General features: G+C 40.5%; 1 pseudogene; it reads left to right on the top strand.

Annotated features, from left to right (window-relative positions):
* The first annotated feature begins 2,366 nt into the window (after window positions 1-2,366).
* LOC147996316 (BCL2/adenovirus E1B 19 kDa protein-interacting protein 3 pseudogene) overlaps window positions 2,367-21,482 on the top strand; it is a 54,366-nt pseudogene continuing 35,250 nt past the window's right edge.

Raw genomic sequence — 21,482 nt, 5'->3', positions numbered from 1 at the left:
CTTGTCTCCTCTTCTCACCCTAAGAACTTGGAATAGTTTGTGAAAGTTAAGACAAAGGGGGGGGCCCTTTAGAGTTTTCTCCTTCCCACGCTGCTCTGCACCCGGCTTGCAGCCACTGCCTACCTAACATTTCCATTTAAGTTCTCCTGCAAGTATTGGCTCCATCTGCTTTTGCTGAAGGTGAACCTGGACCATCCATTACTTGGATCTCCACACTCACTTGGCTGCAAACTTCACAGAAGGAATGGACTGTGTGACCTCATCTTTCTGGTTAATCTAAGACTTTGTTCAGCTTATTTCTTGTTGTGAGAATGAAAGTGGTGGTTTCCAAGTTCTTCTCATGGAAGCAAGAACTGGAAACTCTTTTGTCATCTCTTAGTGTCTAAAAGAGAGGTACAAATTTCCCATTTTTTAAAATTCCTGTTACTGGTAATGTGTGACGCCATTCTTCTGGTCAGACTCATTAGTTTAACTGACAGACACCTCTCACTGATTCTGCAGCTCTCTTGCTGTTACTAATTCCTGTTTTTGTCATTATTTAAGTCTTTCCCCCTTCTAATTTCCCTGAGATTTACTTGCTTTGGTCCTTTTAAAATCTGTGTTTATAAGGAGAAACCCTCCCTCTTGGCACTGTGTTAAGTGTAGCCTAATGTCTCATTTCTGTAATGCTAACATGTTTACGTGACTCTTTGAATAAGGCCATTTTGTTATCATTCAAATAAGTTGTTTCTTCATCCCGTTGTGGCTTCTTCAGTTTAGAAATATGAACTTAAGTTACAAAGTCTTAGTAATTAGACACCAATCTTATGTCCTTTTTGTTTTCAGAGCTGGGATCAAATCCAGGGTCTTGGACCTGCCACATGCATGCTTTGTCACTGAAATGGACCCATAGTTTTTTATAGTACTGAGTCTGGTCTAATTTCAGATACTATAATTGGGAATTATTTTAATCCTTTTAAATGTGTTGAGGCTTAATTTAGAGACAAGTATAGTCAATTTGGGTAAACTACCCATTTGTACTTTAAAAAGGATGTGAATTGTGTTAGTCTTTGTATATGCATTTCTCTCTATATATGTGTGATCTCTAATTACTTTGTTTAAATACTCACTTGTGGTTCATTGATTTATCAGTGCTGAGAAATTACTCTTAAAACCTTTAACTTTTTCTTTTTCTTTCAAAGTTTCGTTTCTTGTATTTTGATCCTGTGTGCCATTATGTGTGCCATTAGGTATACTCAAGTGGAGAATTGTTACTTTCACATTACTGGAGGAGCCTTTATTGTTAGGAATTAGAGTATCCCCTCTACTATTACTATTATGTAATAGTTTTACGTGGACAGGCCATTTTAACACAAAGGCCACAGTTGGTCTTAGATGTTGTCTCTTCTGTGGGTTTGATAAGGTATCCATTTGGTGTCATGCAGAATAGTCTCGCCACGCTAACAACCTGTGTATCCCTTGCTTGTCTCTCACACTCTACACAACGACTGCTTGCTCTACTTCTGCTTTCTGTTGCTTTGTTAGAATGCTTGGTATTTTGTCAGCATATAGTTACTATACATAGTAATAGGCTTCATGAAGATATTTTCTTATGAGTATATGCTATATCTTGATTGTATCTACCTGTCTACACATTCTCCATCCCTTCCCTTCCATTTTGTTAGTCCTCATTATCCTATAGGTGGCTCACTTCTACTTTTGTGACATATTTATAAATAATATCATATGCTTATATAAAATATAAGTCCCTGGAATGAGGGAAAACATGGATACTTAGCTCTTTGGGTCTCTTATTTTGCTTAATAGGATGGTCCCCAGTTGCCTCCATTTTCCTGAAAATGACACAATTTCATTCTTATTTCTGGATGAGTAAAACTGTATACTATATGTGCCACATTTTTTTGGGCATTCATTTGCCAACGCTCACCTAGCTCATAGAGTTCATAACATTGCTGTCATAAAGAGTGCTACAGTAAACCTAGATGTGTGGGTATCTCTCTGGTATGTTGACTTAAGAGCCTTCGGTTAAAAGCAATCCTTAACCATGTATACATAGTCCTCTGAGTGGTACAGCTGACTCATATAGTAACTCTATTTTTACTTTTAGTTTTTGTTTCTAATTCAGGAAGTTCAGGGTGAATTCTGTAGTGGTTGGACCTATTAAATTCCTACCATCAGTGGATCAGGGTTCCTTCACCTCATATTGTTAAATAAATGATAGACTGAGAAACCACAGAGGTTCTAACAGTCAGTACTTCTCAACTTTCCTAATGTTGTGACCCTTTAGTATAATTCCTCATGCTGTGGCGACCCCAACCATCAAATTGTTTTCATTGATACATCATAACTATTATTTTTATACTAACATGAAGGTCAATGGAAATATTTTTGGAGACAGAGGTTTGTCAAAGGGGTTGTGATCCACTGATCTAGATGACGGTATGGTGTCCATGTCTGGGGATTTTCATTACTAGATAGGCAACAGGATGAATATGTATCTTTACTTCAGTCAGTATTAGCCACTGTAGTCTGACTTTCAGTTCTGAGAGGTTTGGTGGATTCCGTTGCATAGCTGTACACTTTTAGCAGTCTTACAGAAAATCCGGAGTATTCCCCAGATCCTGTTCTTTAAGGTCTCTGAATCTCTAAGACTTCAGTCAGCCCCACCTCTCTGAGACTTCTAGAAATACTGCTCTGTTTTTTCAAAGTTACTTGGTTACAGAGTCCTTGTCTGAACATATTAATATTTGGGAAATTCCTCTGAGGGGAAAACCACTAAATGCTGGGCTTATTTGTTTGGATTTCCTATCTCCAAGATCTTGGTCTCTGAAGTCCTAGATGCTTTGGCGTCCTCACTGTGACTTACGGGTCCTTAGCCCATAAGATTGCCTAAAGCCCTGCTGGCTTCGCTGCCTCTGCTTTGCTCTACTCAAGGTCAGCGCTTGTCCAAGACTAGAATTCACAAACAGCCTACAGGGAAATGTGTTGCAGAGAATGTCAGCTCAGTTTTCTTTCTTCTTTCTGGGTCATGGCCCATCAAGTCTCGGTTGCTTTAGTAGATCTCTGATAATCTCCAAGAGAATTTTCTCTTGATTTTCGAGTTGTCTCCTCAGATGCAAAAATCTACAGAAAGCTATTCTCAATGTGGAAGTGATTGAATAAACATGTTTTTAAAACATTTTTTAAAAGTTGGAAATTTTACACTGCTTCATTTATTCAGTGAATTACTTTCCTCCCTGCTTTTAAGTTCCTCTATAAGACCCTAATGTTATGAAATTTTAGACTTGAGTCTCTTGATGACCCTATAATATTTTTCTTAATTAAAATGAGCACATTCTCCAAAATTTAAGAATTTAACTTACTGTAGTCAGTGGTCTCTAGTTTCCTAATTCTCTGATTCAAACTTCTCAACTCTGGCTGCATATTTGAACTGTGTAGGGAGATTTAAAACTGCTGATATATAAAACCTACAATTAGAGGCTCTAATTAACTGGTCTGGGGTGCAGTTTTGCTTCTGAGAAAGAGTTGGATTTTCCTAAGCGGTTACAATGTGTAGTAAATCACTGCTTTTGAGTGTAATTTTTTTTCCTAGTTTGAGTAATTGTCTCAAATCTACTAGCACACATCACAATTAAAAACAACATAATTAAAGAATTTTGATCTATTTATTTTTACTTTGTGTGTATTGGTGTGTTGTGTGTGTGTATGTCTCACTTTGGGTTTCATTGCTGTGAAGAGACACCGTGACCAAGGCAATTGTTATAAAGGAAAACATTTAATTGGGGCTGGATCATGTTTTTAGGGGGTTAGTCCATTATCGTCATGGTGAGAAACAGACTTAGTGCTGGAGGAGTAAAGAATTTTATATCTTGATCTGAAGGCAACAAAAAGGACACTGGTTGTGTCCTTTAACAAGCCCACACCTCCTAATGGTACCACTCCCTACAGGCCAAGCAATCAAAAGTGTGAGTCTATGGGGGGGTCAAACTTAATTTAAGCAACCACACTGTGGGGCTCTGCACCATGATCTGTAATAGTGGCAGAGGTCAGAAGAGGGCATCAGATGCTCTGGAAGTAGAGATGCAGGTGGTTGTGAACGACTATGTGGGTGCTGGTAACTGAATCGGGGTCCTTGAGAAGAAGAGCCTAGGCTCTTAATTGCTAAGCCATCTCACCGGTCTTATCAATTTTGATGAAAAGGTGCTCATAGGTAGGAGAGTTTCAAGTTGATCTCTTGTCATTTCAGGGGTTCCTATATTTCAAAAGAATATAATAAGATGGGAAGACACAGACCCCTCTCCTTTTTAGAAGGGTAAATAAAAGTACGTGTAAAAGGAGAGGTGCGGGGGAAGGAAGGGGTTTTGTCGTTGTTGAGGAGCAAGCCCTTGAAGCTGACCTCCTCCTCTGTTTGTACTTCCTGCTTATGATGCAATGGCTTTGTTCCTCGTATCTACCACTGTGAGGTGCTCTGCTCCACACATCCCATGTGCTACTCAAAGCAACAAGGGTGCTTGAAGATGAGGTTGAATTCTTTCAATGTGTGAACAAAAATAATTGCTTTCTTTTGACTGTCACATGGAGGAACCTCAGAGAGAGAGAGAGAGAGAGAGAGAGAGAGAGAGAGAGAGAGAGAGAGAGAGAGAGAAGCCTCACAGAGCAGCCGCACTGCCCCCTGGCAGATCCCAAGTAGGGAAAGACGTGAAAGCAATACAGGAATCTAGAATCTGGTTGTCTTTAATCTGCGCTTGCCACATGCTGGCCATAACATCCATAATGACATGAGGGTATATTACTCTGAAAAACGTTAATTCTCCCCCTCCAAATTTAATTGCCACCCTTTTCCACACAGCTTTTCTCAATGGAAGCCAATCTAAAGAGGCCTTCATGCCCTCTGACCTCTATCAGAGTATTTCTGCAATAAGTTAGAGAGGAACAGATTGTTAAAAAGTATTTCTTTTCCAGGCTCTCCCTCACCAAGGTTTTCTCAGGAATTCTCACTGCCTTTCTTCAAGGAACCAGTGGTTGCATTTCTCCCTGATCAAAAATCCTTTTCATATTTCTGGTCTTGATTGCCATTTATCCTCTCTCCAAGGAGGTAACAAAGAATATGTATCACCTTTGATTTTCCTGAGGCTTTTGAAAATAGCCTATATGTTATTCTCTTAATACTATGTTAATTTGACAATGCCTAGCTGATACTCAGAGGTTATCTGATTCACTCCATCAGTGGTTTAGTGGTGTCAGCAATGTCACTGACCTGGCCTCTTGTTTCTCATCTTCTGTAACGTAAGAACACAATAACCACTTCTGAACTCAATCTTCATCTTTTCCCAGACAAACATAGCATTACAACTCTGTCAATACACAGAACCCAGACAGGGAATGCTTCAACTGACATCATTCGAAACCAATAGAATGAAAATATGTATGCTCTGTTCCGGACTATTTCTTGCCCACATCTTTATTCTTGGCAAGTGAAGGATAATTTGAAAGGCAAACACCAATAGAAAATGTCAAATATACACAGTACGTACATTCTCCCTTCACTTTCTCCCAGTTACCCCTTATTTATATATAATTCTGGCTTTTAGTGTTTGTTCTCAAATTGTTTCTTGGATGTCACTCCCCTCTTTCGCTAGACTGTACATTTCATGGGAACATAAACCACAAGCTTATGTTTCATTGCCACTTCTGAAGCCTGGAAAAATTTCCTCTCATCCCTCTTCTAGCCTGCCACCCCTTGGCTTACCTTACCTGGCACCAAGCTCATATCTGGAACTCTTAATTTCAATCATTGCATTTTCTTTATTCATTCAATAAAATATTTATTTAGTGTCTACTGTGTGCTAGGCAGTAGGTAGGTTGAAATATAAATAATATAAATATAAATATGAAAAGGAACAAAAATATAGTTTGGTGGGTTATGCTCAGCTAATGCTAATTGTGGGATACACGAATCAGATAACCCTCACTACTGTTAATAAATTATTGGTTCATAGTGTGTGTGGCTCTCATCCAACCTTTGCAATACTCCATCTACTGTCACTGTGGTAATCCGGAGTTCTTGGTTGAAAATAATAGAAGCTGAACTTGAATTAACAGAAAGGAATTTTCTGGGGATTACAACGTCAAAGTCTGGAGAAGCAAGTTTAAGAAATGGTCTGACAGGAAGCCCAGTGGAGCAATAGACTCACTAACCCACCCACAAAACTTACAACCCAAAATTTATCCTGTCTTTAAGAAATGCAGGCACAGGGGATAATTGAAGGATTGGTCAATCAATAACCAGCCCAACTTGAGACCCATTCCATGGGCACACAACAATCCCTAACACTATTAATGATACTCTGTTATGCTTGCAGACAGGAGGCTGTCCTCTGAGAGGCTCCACCCAGCACTGACTAAACAAATACAGGTACCCACAGCCAAACAGTGGATGGAGCTGGGGAATCTCATGGGAGAATAGAGGAAGGATTATGGGCCCTAAGGGGATAGGAACTCCTCAGGAAAACCAACAAGTCAACTAACCTGGACCCTTGATGTTTTTCAGAGTCTAAATCACCAACCAAAGAACATACAGAGGCTGGACCTAGGCCTCCTTGCACATATGTAGCAGATGTATAGCTTGATCTTCGTGTGGGTTCCAAACAACTGGAGTGAGGGCTATCCCCAAAGCTGTTGCCTGTCTATGGGTTATTTTCTTCTAGCTGGGCTGCCTTGTCTGGTCTCAGTGGGAGAGGAAGTACCTAGCCTCACAGAGACTTGAAGTGCCAGGGTGGGTGAGGGGCATACACAGGGGCCCCATTCACTCAGAGGAGAAGGGGAGGGGGGAGGGGAAAGAGTGTGTTAGGGGTGACCTGGAGGGGGACATTGAGTGGGATGTAAAGTAAATAAGTAAAAATATAAAATTAAATTAGAAGGAAAGAAATGGTCTGAGATCAAAGGAAAGAAGATGAGAATTCAGGCAGAATTTTTATGGTGCCAAAGTAATAAATGATTGACAATTGTTGTATCAATGGGCTCTTGACCCTAAAGGGACCAGAGGTAGGATGCCAGAACTCTGATCCCAGAACGTTATGTGCACTGTCTCTGCTCCTTGTGTTCCACATATCCAGACCCTAGGACCACATGGCGATCATCTGGTCTACAATAAAGACTCATGCAATGGAAGAATTCCCAGCTATGGGAAGAGCCCAAATCTAAGAAGTCATTAATATGGTTGTATTCTTGTATCCTACTAATAATGGAATTTGTAGTCATCATAGTGAAAAATTAGTTCCTTAGCAAAGGGTTAAATATTTCACAGATACTTGAAGCCAGCATTTTTTTTAGTATAAACATTAATGTCTTCCTCAAGGAATGAGTAATTCAGTTAATCAGTAACTAGTTAATCACTAGTTAATGTGATTATTGTAGCAGCTGGGGATGGAGAGATGGCTCAGCAGTTAAAAGCACTTGTCACTCTGGCAAAGGACCCAAGTTTGGTTCCCAGCACCGATGTGGCGACTCACAACGTCTGTAACTCTAGTTTTAGAGCATATGGCACAATCTTCTGGCCTTTGAGGGTAGTAGGCACATACATGGTGCACACATATGCAAATATAAGAAAAACACCCATACACATAAAACGAATAAATACTTATTTTTGTAAGAACCAAGCAGAGCAGAGATAATTCACCCATTTATTTTCATAAATATCTATTGACCATGTATTAAATGTAAGGCGGTAGAAAATGTAAAACATGGTTGTACCACCCCCACCTCCCAGCTTGAGACTCTAGCATTCCCTGAGAAACAGCAAGAACTTCAAACGTGTGTTATAAATCTTCACCTAGTTTCTCAATTTCCCCTCTGCCCTCTTCTGCCCATCTTTGCCTTTGCTCACTCTTTTCACAACCCCCATTCCATTTTTGTTCCTTCTCATTACTTGGCACCTCTTTGTTTCTTTGTTTGTTTTAGTTTTAATGACTTACTATCAAAAGATGTGATAACTAGTAAAGATAGAGAAAAGTCCACAATGACAAAATTAAGATTAATATTTGGGTTTAAAGCAACAAATAAATGTCGAAAAGAATCCTAACAATGAAAATAGTGACATAAAGGAAGAAGTTAAGATGGAGAGGAAGAGGAAAAAGAGGAGGAAGAGGAAGGAGAGGAAGACGAAGAGGAAGAGGAGGAAGAGGAAGAGGAGGAGGAAGAAGAGGAAGAGGAGGAAGAAGAGGAGGAAGAGGAGGAGGAAGAAGAGGAAGAAGAGGAAGAGAAAGAGGTAGAAGAGGAAGAGGAGGAAGAGGAAGAGGAGGAAGAGGAGGAAGAGGAGGAAGAGGAAGAGGTGGAGGAAGAGGAAGAGGAGGAAGAGGAAGGGGTGGAGGAAGAGGAAGAGGAGGAAGAGGAGGAAGAGGAGGAAGAGGAGGAAGAGGAGGAAGAGGAGGAAGAGGAGGAAGAGGAAGAGGAGGAAGAGGAGGAAGAGGAAGAGTTACTAAGTAAAACAATGAGCACTTACTATTTTTGTCCCCTATATCCAATAATCACTGGATGCCAAATCTAAGGAAACTCCACAATACTATGACCCATGGCCCAGTGTACGTTTTGGAGGTGCTGTTGCCTGCTGTGCCCTTGACCAGGAGTGTCAAGCTCATCGTCTCTACCCTGTCACCATGAAGGTGTGTGGCTGTGGTTCTTTCTATTCTTATAAGTTAACAAATGGGTTCTTGGAGCCACTAAGTAGCATCTTACCAAGGATAAAACAGAGCTGTGAGCCGAGCCCAGCTTCCCCTGGTTCTGAAGCTTCTCATGTAGAAGGGGAGGACATTTTGTGAGGAGTGCACTTGGGAAGGGGTTTAGGACTTGTAATAGGAATCTTCATAGGTAGCTTGACGTCGAGATGGTAAGAGGGGGAGGTTAGCACATTTCAATTCATTTCATTTCATTTCATCTCTTTCTTTCTTGCTTGCTTGCTTTCTTTCTTCATTCCTTCCTTTCTTTCTTCTTCCTTCCTTCCTTTCTTAATGAACTTAGAGTAGATAAACTTGCTTTCTTGGAGAATGCTGATGGCATTGCTTTTGACCATCAAATGTAAATGACTGTCCAGCAGATGTAAATTAGTTGCTCTGTTACTTTGATTGCGGGTACTGACTGATGTCCTAGGCATCTTTACATAGTTGTGCCGCATTCTGCATTGGTGGAAATGCAGCCTATGTCTGCCTCATGAGGCTATAAAGGTATAAAGTAAACTACAGGTGAGTAAGCTCCTGGCTCGCTCTGCACACTGGTTTTGCTCTGAACTGTCATCTCCTGTCTCTTCTCATATTGATATTAAAGCTTTTACTTACAAGACTCTTTTGAAAATGAAGGAGAGATGGAATGCTGGATTTGATTTGGCTGCACTTGCCAAAGCCACTCCACATTTTCCCTCATTTCAAAAGTGCCTTTGTGGTCGCCTTTTTACTTTAGATCATTACAACGTGTTTTATAGGTCAGTGTCAAACAGTAAGACTTCAGCAGTGTGGGGACCTGGGCTGGAAGCTTTGCCAGAATACACAGCCATAATCCCCTAATTTAATAGAAGCGCCACATTATGGCTGCAATTTTACATACATGGAAATCATGGGAACTCACAAAGCCAATTCCTCAGCACAAAGACAAAAGAGAGCAGCCCACACTGTAATCAAACTGCCCACATGTCATTAACAGCTTCAGATGTAGGGTAGGAGGCCCCTGCAGACTCAGATCTCAGTAAAGAGTCCACTTCTACATGTATTCCAGACACCAGGGCGCTGGTGATCAACTCACTAGTATCTATCTAGTGTGGTTAATGTCATATCAGTGCCATCAGAAACCAACATGTAAAGCAAGTGCTGTTCATGTGGAAACCATATCTTTGGATGAAAGTCATGATCCCCACGTGTGTCTTTAGGAGTGTTGACACACATATCACACTGTAGGGTCTGGGATCTCATTCAGCTCAGTGTACACTCAGCCCTAACAACTACAGTTTCCTCTCCATATGCCCTTAAATCTTGCTCATTTTTCAACTTTGGCTACATGTTATCATCATCTGGAAGATTTTTAAATACAGCTGGTGCTTAGGTTGCACCCAGACCAATTCCACTATAATCCTTAGGTTTGTTAAGGAGTCATCATTTTAAGTTTCCCCAGGTGACAGTTCAGGCTGACTGAAATAAGACTTGCCCGTGCTGGTCCACCTCTCTCTTTTCTGTGCCTCCTTTCGTTTTTACTTATTGGCGTTCTTCTCCCTGAGATCTACCTATAATTTTCTCCTAACTCACAATGCTTTTGTTATTCTGTGTAGTCTATCTCACAGAACATGAAAAGGAATGCTTTTCTCTTATGCAGGGTGGAAGGCTTTAAGTGGAATTCAGCATTTTCAGCATCTTGTCATGACCAACAACAGATAGGCAAAGACATAAAACTTGAGCTCACTTTCTGAAAACAATGACTTCTTTGACCATTTCAAGAACATTTATGTGCTATGGATCTACAAGGCTTTGAGCAAGGCTGACTTTTTAAATATATGGGCCTAGGTCCATTAGTACCAGACTTACCTGGACTCCCAAGACTAGACCATCTGTATTGTATATCTGGGGACAGGAGCCTGGTCATTTGTTTTTCTAACCAGCCTCCTTAAGTGACTCTCATGAAAACTACTAGGGCAGCATGGTGACTTGATGGGATTTACACCCACACAAGGTTAATTTACAAAAAGGATAAGAAAAGTGGAAGGGTGGCTCAGTGGTTAAGAGTACACACTGCTCTTAAGAGAACCTGAGTTTAATTCCAGGCATTCATGTTGTGTGGCTTCATTTCCACGGAAGGGGACCCTCTTCTGGCTTCTTCAGGCAATGCACACACACACACACACACACACACACACACACACGCACGCAGACACACACACAGAAACACACACACACACCTGAAAAGGAAGAAAATTGAATTAAAAAAAAAGTTGACTAGCATGCCAAGTCAGTTCATAGATAGGAATGAATTTTTAGAAAATTCAGATACAGCATAGTTATCTATTTGTTCCCAAGATATCAGCTCTCCTAGACACAGGATTTATTTGACTGTCTTTTTGTGTAGATAAAGAAATGGCTCTTGAAGTGTGTAGTATCAAATTCCGTGCGCTAAAATTTCATCACTTCAACCAATGTTTTGAAACGGCCTTGGCTACTGCCTAAGGATATGACCTCAGACGAATACCTAACACCTTTGGATATCACCATCTGCCACATGAGCATCCCAATAGCCCACAGCACCTGTGAGAGTTTAATGGATTTTTAAGTGTAGAAAGCACCCTCTAGTCTCTGATGCACTACATAAGTGCTAGCTGTCCCGAAAGCACCTGCCATCCAAGCCCACACTGTCAAGATGTACAAAATTCCCATCCATCAACTCAGTGGCTAAGCTCAGACTCCAAGTCACAAAACCACAACTGGGTCCAACTTTCTTTCCACTCCATTCTAGCATGTAAATAGAGAAAGCTTGACTCAAATTTAGATTATTCTGAACAAAGAACTCAGTAAAGTGAAAACTTGAGGGTTCTTTGAAAAGTTATGTTGGATGGCGTTTCGCTGGAGCAAACATGTGAAGGGCTAAGGTAGACTTGTGAAGAATGTTTCTGCCAAAGCGAGCACATGAAAGGACATGTGATAAAGGATTCTTCACTAACGACACACATGTATTGGTCCACCTTCCATTGCATAGTTGAGCTCCATTTATGAGGACTCCATAGAGGGAAACTTCTGGTGGTATGCTACAGGTTTTTGCTGCTTCCACAGACTCGGCCAATTGGCAGAGCAATGTCAGCTGAAACAGACTCATGTGCTGAGGCAAGACATACTGAGACAAGACATGTAGAGGACACACGAGGCTTGGAGGGAGTACAAATAGAACTCAAGGGACAGTACAGGAGGCTGAGCTAGGCTTGCTTGTAGAGCTATCCGCATAATGCTTGGGTCTCTCATCTTCACTGATCTCACAGCTGAGAACTTCTCCTGGTGTTCCTGTTAGCCCTGGTCCTTCCTGCGAAGGCCTGGCTGTCTCTGCTAGATTGTGCCACTAATGCTGATTCATGTTTGCTGTCCTGACTCCACCGAACTGGACTACTGGTTTATCTGTGAAGTGTTTGTGAGTGGATCGAGCTGCTGCTAGAAACCTGTGAATGAAACTGCTGATTTTCTGACAACACAGATGGGAGTTGCTCCAAAGAACCATTATTTCTAAACAGGTCCGCCTCCTCCATATCCTTTCTCTTTCACTACCTTTGGTGAGTGGTGGGCTAGGAGGGAGGTTAAAACCCTTTAAGGAGGTTCCCTTTAAGAACCATCATTAAAAATAGGGTTTTAAACATTAGAGTTACAACTCAGAGAAATGATTGGAAAACTTAATTTTAAGTATAGGCAGTCTCTGACTTATGATGGCTTCATTTGTAATCTTTTGACTCGAGGATGTCTACCCTACAGGAGCTAGGCATGGACAAGTTCAGATCTTTGAAAGGACTGGCGATGGGTGTGCCATGTTGTTTTATGAGGCTGGGCAGCAGCAGCAAGCCAGAGATTGTCAGTCAACTGATCACACAGGGACATAAGTGTCCCTCTGCACTGGGCTGAGTTGCTGAGCTAGAGTAACACTTGGGTTCCTTATGCCACTCTCAACTCAGGAATTGAAATCACTCAACTATGATTCCCTTACCCTCTGAAGAGAAGGTATACTTTGTCATATATAGATACTGGAAGTTTGGTTTTGACAAAGGGATAGATGATAGGTGAGGAGTAGGAGAAGGCCAAATTGTACCACCGAAGAGATAGCCCAGAGTATAAGCCAAGATGAGCAGAAGAAATGGCAGTGGCAGAGGATCAGGAGAGTGAGGAGAGAGAAGTAGGTATAGGGGAGGAGGCTGAGGAGTGAGATTCCTGGAGCAAATAAAATGGGAAGAAAGATTGTCCATGGAAGTTTGCTTTCTAAAGGCGTGTGTTAACAATGCTTTCCCTCCCTCTAAAACCCCTTCTGGGGTCATCCACAATGCTTGTAGGTGACTTCAGCATCCAAAATAGAATTGGTTTATTAGGATGCATTTGGGTGTTGAGCATTTTATGAAGAGTGAAGGTGGAAATTAAGACAGTTAGTTATTTTGGAAATATTTTATCATCATTTAGTTGAGGCTTAAGAAACCTTACAGAAAGATCAGTGGTAAGCAGATTAACAGTAGGGAGCTTGCCTAGCATACACAAGACCCTGCATTTGGCCCCAGCACTATAAACACAAAAAATGTCACAGCTGTCCCCTTGCTAGCTTCTCCACATCCTCCATGCCTCTTTTACCATACTTCCTCGCACTCAACATCGCTGCTATGTCTGGAATGTAGATCCCCACCACCATCACCATTCATCCTCAATGTGATGATGGCAGGAGGAAGGACCTCCTAGTGAATGATGAGGTCAGGATGACTCCACCATCACAATGGATTACTTCCCTGTAAAGCGATGTTCGGAAAGCAGGCCATTCCCTTTTCATCCTTCCACTGCCATGTGAGGATGTAGCAAGAAGACGCTCAGCGAGTGTCAGCACCTTGAACTTGGATTTCCCAGCCTCCAGATCTTCCTTTGAGAAATGAATTTCTGTGGGTTGTGTGTATAACTAAGCATTCAGTTCAGCTCCAGGTACTTAGGAAGCAAGCCCGATGACCTGAGTTCAACCTGGTTGTGCCTGTAAAAGGCCAGATGTGAACATCTACAATCTCAGTGCTCTGACAACAAGATGGGAGGCAGAAACAGAATTGCCTGGAAGTTTATGAGCCAGCAAGCCCAGAGCACTTCTTGCTTCAGAATGAAGGACCCTGTCTCAAAAATAAGATAGAGAAAACCCACACTGGAATTTGTCTTCTGACTGCCACACATATACATTGACACATTTAAACATCGCCCTAATAAATAAATATTCCAGCAATTCTCAACCTGTAGGTTTGGACCCCTTTGGGGGTTGAATGACCCTTTCACAGGGGTCACATATCAGATATCTTACATATCAGATATTTACAGCGAAGTTAAAGTTATGAAGCAGCAACAAAATAATTTTATGATGGGGTATGTTCATCACAACATGAGGAACTGTGTTACAGGGTTTCAGCATTAGGAAGGTTGAGAACCATTGTTATTCTGACATATTGTCTTCCTGCTTCCTGGCCTTTGACCTACCCTCTTTTTATATCTAGTAGGAGTCTTTCATAAGCCATTTCTTAGCGTCTCTAAGGTTCGCCTGCAGATTTCATTTTTGACCCCCTTGTTTTCAGACATTTCAGGAAGTTTCTTCTCTCTTTGGCTTCCCAGGGTCTTACACTCAACAGCAAGATGCTGGGGCCAGTTCAGTCTTTGTTGAGTTTACTTCTGCCCCCAAAGAGTCATGACAAAGGAGATGCATCTGAGAGAAGAAGGCTACGTAGCTGTTGGATTTCACTCCACACTTCACGACCTCCAAATAAGAGCAGCAGCAGTTGAGAGTGGATGTCTGCACAAAGCACCATGCTAGCCATTGTCTGGTGCTAGCCATTGTCTGGTGCTAGCCATTGTCTGGTGCTAGCCATTGTCTGGTGTAGGTACCTGGTACACTTGAGGCCCTAGCAAGGCAACATGTGCGTGTGCACACACAGAAACTCTCACTGAATTGTACTTGTGAATTTATTCTAGTGCCTGACTCCATCTAGACTTACACATTTGGTGTTTATTAATATTTTGGGGGGGCGATTTTAATTAAGAAACAACACATGTTCTGTGCTATTTTCCTTTGTTGATAAATTTCTTAATACTTAACCAATTCTAGTCAAGCTTAGCAAAGAAGATTGAATACGTTGTATTCTGAAAACCCCATCTGGTTTTCCCTGTACTGAAATGAAAGGAGAGAGAGAGAGAGAAGGAGAGGGAGGGGAGGAGAAAGGGGGGAGGGAGAGAGGGAGAGAGGGTGAGGGGAGGAGGAGGGAGAGAAAGAGATATAGATACTGATTCTCACTACACTGAATAGCTGTTCCCAGGAGAAGAGGTCTCTGCCCTTTTTAGCATTATCTCCATGTTACCTTTTACAAAAATAAATATAATGTGGTCTGCCTCCAAAGCTAATTGGGAGAAAACTACTTGCAGTCTGAAAATTATTTTTAATAGACCTAGGCAGCAGCATTACACCAACAGTGAGCAACAGCGTTTGTGAGAAATAAGACGATAGACGGGAAGGCATTGTTGTCAATGCTTTCTGCTACCTTTTTAAAATCAGCACATTTGCACCGCTCAGTGGCCAAGCACCTCATATAGATACCCAGCATGCATTTCGGCTGTGCTCCCATGGCCACCCCCAGCCCCAGCCCCAGCCCCCACCACCGGAGAACTCTACAGGGATTCTAAAGGGAGATAATTGCAACAATGTGGTCTGTTATGGTCTAGTTGTCAGCTTTTCCCATCTTAAATAATACCTTGGAATCTCAAGTCATGTATAACTCTATTGGGGAAAAAAAGCAGAGTTATTTTGGAGAAAAATGTACAAAAAAGGTTGTTTGTTTGGATTTTGTTGTTGTTCTGTTTTGTTTTGTTTTTTGTTTGTTTGTTTTTTTAAAGGGTCTACTTTGGCTCTGTTACCAGGATTATCAGGATCTCTATTTTCACTTCTTTTCCCTTCGGGGTTGCGTTCTTAGCCTTGTGTGTATGATAGGACAGGGCTGTAAAAATCTATCTCCACTTCCTTGCCTTGACCAGGAGCCCCAGCAGCCGCATGCCATTGAGCTGAGGCTCACATTTCCCATCAGTAGTGTTTGGCTTTTTGGCCAAGCCAGCCAGCTGCCTTGAAGTTGCCTAGGAAAACAGCTCATCTGTTACTGAGAGACCACCTGAGAAGCTCTGTGGCTCTTGGAGGCTCTTAATTACGAAATGTTCGAAATAAAATCTTTTTCAGGTCTGTTTCTGAATTTCTTTGCATTTCAGGGCAGTACCATCATGCTGTTAAAATAAATTCCAAGAGGAGTTGGAGAGCCAGTCCTCCCCAGCTGTCTGGAGAAGGTTTGGAGAAGGAGCAAGTCATAGTGTAATTGTCTTCACGCATGACTCCTCCAGATCCTATTGCCACACACACGGGGACTTGGCATCCATATACATTAATTGTTTGTACAGAAATGTCCTTTATATTCAACTTGATTGCTGTTCAATTTGTCCAGTGAAGTATTTCCTTGTTGTTGTACGGTTGCTGACTTAAATATGAGAAGAAATGTATCTCTTAATTGCTTTATGGTTCTTGTATGTGTGTGGTATATGCATGTGTGTGGGGGCAAGGGGCTTTTCCATATATGTACACATGGAAGCCTGAGGTCAATATCAGCATTCTTTATTACTTTCTACCTTTTTTAGTTCATTTTTTTCTTTATTTTTGACAATTACATGCATGTGTACAACACAATATCCTATTACTTCCAATTCTCTTCCCATATCCTTTTAAAAAAATGATTTATTTTATATGAATGAGTGTTTTACTTGCATGTGTGTATGTGGACTACATGGATGCCTGGTGCTTTCAGAGTTTAAAAGAGGTCATTGAGTCCCTTAAAATTTAAGTTATAGATGGTTGTGAGCCATGTGAGTGCTGGGAACCCAATCTAAGTTCTTTGGAAGAACAAGTTGTCTTAACCACTGGGCTGTTTCTCCAGCCCATACATATCCTCTTATTGTTTATAAAACAACCACTTTCAAATTTCATGAGTTTGCTTTTATTGTTGTTTTGTTTTATTTGGACAACCCGTTAAGCCCACTTTGTACTATCACAAGCGTATGTATAGGTATGGAATCTACCACTGAAGTATGAGAATCTACCATGGCCATTCAAAATAGAATGGTTCTCTTCTCCCTAGCAACTAGTCAATGGCTCCTTACTGAGGGGTAGAAGGCAGAAAGCGTCTTACTCATCTAAGCTAGAACTTTGGCCAACTTGATTTTGCGTAGGTCTTACGTCAGTAACCACAGGTGCTGTGATTACATGATCACCACAGCCATGTTTATGCCATCCCAGAAGACATTGCTTTACCACACTCCTCCCTGTCCTTTGCTTCTTGCATTCCTCCCATCGGCTTTTCCAGACATTCCCTGATCCCGAGTGGAGAAAAATTAACATAAATGGCTGAACCCTCATTTCGTAGTCTCAGTGCTTTCACCAATTATCTATCCCTACACTAATGTTGTTCAATATGAGAAGATTTAAATCAGCCCAGGCCTGTAGCTAGAAACATAAGTATTAGATGGCAATTTGCCACCAGGACCATTTAGGAACATAACAAAGCTACACTCTATCCTATGGCCTATGACCTCACCAGGCTTTTGATTAGGATTAAAGCATCAGACTGGGTCAGGCCTCAAATCCACTCAGAAAGTATCTACTTACCCAGTAGCTGTCATCCCACTACTGCAAAAATAGGCTCCAGCCTGGCAGGTTGTTATTCTACCCAACTCCCCTTACCAGGCTGGTGTTTGCTCTAGTTTGAGCTTGTCCACTGTCACAATGACTGTGAGTTCTTTTATGCAGCTGACCTGCTGGGTTCAGACTCCATTTACTCCTGGGTTTTTACTGCTTGGGAGATACTACTGCTCGAATCTCATTGCTTGTTATAAATTCACTTAATTTATATAAATGTATTTAAATTTCAGAGGTGGTCATCCCCCACCCCTGACTATTACACTCTTTACGTCCTCTTTTTCCTAGTGATCTCTGAGTCTTTTGAGGATGAGATGTATATGTAAATAATACTAACAACTTTTCAAACGTCACATGGAAACCTATTGCTGTAAAAGCTTCCTAATACTTTTATATACATACATACATAGAATGTTAAAAGTTATCCTGCAACAGTGCAGCAGTGCCCTACTAGTCACCCTCTAGAACTTGATGATAACACCCTATTGCTGAGGACACCATCTGCTTGAGTCACAGAACATGGACAAGTCAAGCAGGTCTTGACTTAGACGTTTTACCCTACTGCTTAGCATTTGTAGTGCTGGAGGTGCCACTCAGACTAATGGAGGAGAAAAGTGAGTCCAAAATCTGTGAGCTACAATAGTGTCTGGCCTGAAAAGATGGGCCCATCGGTGCAACGGTGACACAAACATTATAAGAGTAACCAGTCATCATGTTTTTGATATATTTAAAATCCTTTCCATAAGATGAAACCAATACTTGATTCCATTATAGAGCTGAGAATCTTATGGTAAAACAGGCCATAAATCCTGGGAGGGAACTTACTGCTGTTATTCTGCAAAATAGATATAATGTCAAACTCCTAATGACTTATCATTAAACCCATAGATCAAAGTATCTCTTGACCACCATCAGAGAAATTTCTGTCTGAAGTAGATGATAATGATCACAGAGATACATGATAGACGAAGGTGCAGAGAATAAGAGACTACATCATGTTCATCTCAAGGGTTTGCAAGGATTGGTCTGTAAGTTGCTTTTTGTTTTTATCTGGTTTTGAAATCAGGGTGAATGACAGCTTCAGGAAAAAAAACGTCTGGAATTCTTCCTTTAATGTATTAATATATTAATTTGAGTTTTATTGGCATTAATACATCTTCACAGTTCTGGTGGAACTTTGCAGTAAATCCTTCTATACCTGCACTTTTATTAGTTGGGAGGCATTTTATCATTGCTTTAACCTTGTTGCTGATTATAAATTCATTTAAATTACTTACACCATCTTGGTTTAATTGTGGTATGCTGTCTGCATCTACAAATGAATCCATTTCTTTTGCATTTTTTCATTTCCATGGTATACAGGTTTTTAAAGTATTTCCTTATGATTTTCTGAATTTCCCTGGTATCAATTGTCTCCATTTTCATTTCTAATTTTCACCATTTCTCTCTTTATTTTTGTTAATTTCACCAAAGATTTGCCACTCTTATTTATAGTTTTCGTGAACCAGCCCTTCATTTAATTGACTCTGTATTTTTGTTTGTTTCCATTCATTTCAGTCATGAAATTAGTTACCTCTTCCTATCAACTATTTTTGGGAAATTTGGTTTGTTTTTATTTTCCCAAGACCTATAAGTATACCATTAAATTATTAATGTAAGGTCTCTCAAATGTCATGATGTAGGCATTTAGCACTAAAATTACAGTTTTTTCTGTTTAGTTTTTGTTCAGATGATCTGCCTGTTGGTGAGAATGGAGAATTGAAGTCATCCCTGCTTTCAAGTTGTGATTTATTTATTGGTTTACATCTAGTAGCATGTTTTAATAAAATTAGGTACCCCTGAGTTTGGTGTGTATATATAATTTAGAATTGTAATATTCTTTCAGTGTATTTTGCCTTTCATGAATATGGAGTGGCCCTCCTTATCTTTTTGACTAGTTGTGCTTTGAAGATTATTTTTGGCAGAAATAAGAATAGGTACACCAGCCCTTTCCCTTGATCCATGGGCTTGGGATAATCTGTTTACATCTATTAACCTATTTTATCTATCACTGATGACAAGGTACACTTCTTGGAAGCAGTAAATAAATACTCTCTTCAGATTCAATTTGCAAATCTGCATCATTTTTATGTCAGAATTGAGACAATCCTCACAGTTATTGAAAGATAAGTCATAATTCCTGTCATTTTGTTGATTTTCTGATTTCCTTAGACCTCTTTAGAATAACTATCCCAGGTACTGGTTCTCTGATTCCCTGTGACCTCCTCAGATAGAAGCCTTCTTTCCCAAATGCTTTGGCTTCGGGAGGTCATAAATTTCTTGAATCTATTTTTATCAAGAGAAACTTTTATTTCTCCATTGGTTTTAATGGAGAGTTTAACTGAGTATAATAATCTGGGTTGACCGCTGTGATCTCTGAGAAGCTGGAATACATCTCTCCAGTCCCTTTAAAAGTTTCTATTGAATATTGAGTGATTATCTCATATGATTGACTTTATAAGTACTTGACCTTATAAGTACTTGACTTTGAAGCCTTCTCTGCTATGTTTTAACATTCTAATAATATATCATGAGGAGTCTATTTTCTGGTCCTGCTTATTTCATGCTTAAATGGCCATCTCTTTTTTAAGGGAAATGTCTCTTCTATGACTTTATTGAAAATATATTCTATATCCAGGTATGCCTTCTCCTATTCCCATATTCTGAAGGTTATGTCTTTTCCTGGTGTCCCAAAGCTTTCCCACATTTTGATCATGCAGTTTATAAATTTATCATTGACCTTTGCTGAGTGAACCAATTCCCATACCGTCCTCCTGATACTTCTATTCTACATGATCCATTCTATTGGCGAGGCTTTCCACTGGGGTTTATAACTGGCTTATGGAGTTTTTAATTTCCAATATCACTTCAGTTTGGGTTTTCTTCAGTAATCCTAAAACTTCACTGGATTCTGTTTACAGATTATGTATCGAACTCTTTATTCCATTCATTTCTTTGCTTTTGTTCTGTTGGAGTATGTTCATGTCATTTTTGAGTTGTTAACCTATAGTCATAATCATTCTCTTGAAGTCTTTGGAAGTTGTTCAAGGTTCTTCTTCTTTATTATTCATTCATTCACTCATTCATTTATACAGCCAACTACAATTTGTTCAAGGCCTGCTTTTCTTTCTTTCTTCCTTCCTTCCTTCCTTCCTTCCTTTCCTTCCTTCCTTCCTTCCTTCTTTTTCTCTTCCTTCCTCCATTCCTTCCTTTCTTTTTTCCTTTTTCTATCTACTTATTTTTACAGTTTGACTGCAATTTCCCCTCCTTCCTCTTGCCCAGTCCCTTTCTTCCACTCTTTGCTCTTCCTCAGTTTTTCTTCAGAAAAGAGCAAGCCTCCCATGGATATTAACCAGCCATAGCATATCAATTGCAGCAAGACTAGGCACCTCCTTTTCTATTAAGGCCACACAAGGCAACCCAGTAGGAGGAAACTATCCCAAAGGCTTGCAACAGAATCAACACAGCCACTACTTCCACTTATAGGAGTCCCACAAGAAGACCAAGCTACACAACTGTAACATATGTGGAGGGAGCCTAAGTCAGTCCTTTGCATACTCCCTGGTAAGCATTTCAGTTTTGATAAGCCCTTATGGGCCTAGGTTAATTGATTCTGTGGGTTTCCTTGTTCTTAATACCTCTGGCTCCTACAATCCTTCCCCCTGTTCTGGGAGATTCCTCAAACTCTGCCTAACATTTGGCTGTATCTCTGTATCTGTCTAGGCACCAATCTACAAGTATAGTAGAATAAATATCATTACGAATAGTTTCATTTCATTGACTTTTGGGTTTTGTTTGTTTGTTTTGTTGTTTTAAGTTTTGGTTTGGTTTTTGTTTGTTTGTTTGTTTTGTTCTTTTCCATTCCTGTTTGATTCTATCCTGGGTCTCTGGGTTATCTAGCCTCTGGTTCCTGGCCTTCCAGGCAGTGTCAGAGGTGGGCTCCCTCTAGCGGCATGAGTTTCAACTTGGACCAGTCATTTGCTGCCCAT

Source organism: Rattus norvegicus, chromosome 2, assembly GCF_021556685.1.
Source record: "Rattus norvegicus strain SHRSP/BbbUtx chromosome 2, alternate assembly SHRSP_T2T, whole genome shotgun sequence".
Taxonomy (NCBI): domain Eukaryota; kingdom Metazoa; phylum Chordata; class Mammalia; order Rodentia; family Muridae; genus Rattus; species Rattus norvegicus.
Note: the sequence above shows the minus strand (reverse complement) of the source record. Positions and strands in the feature narration are given on the sequence as shown.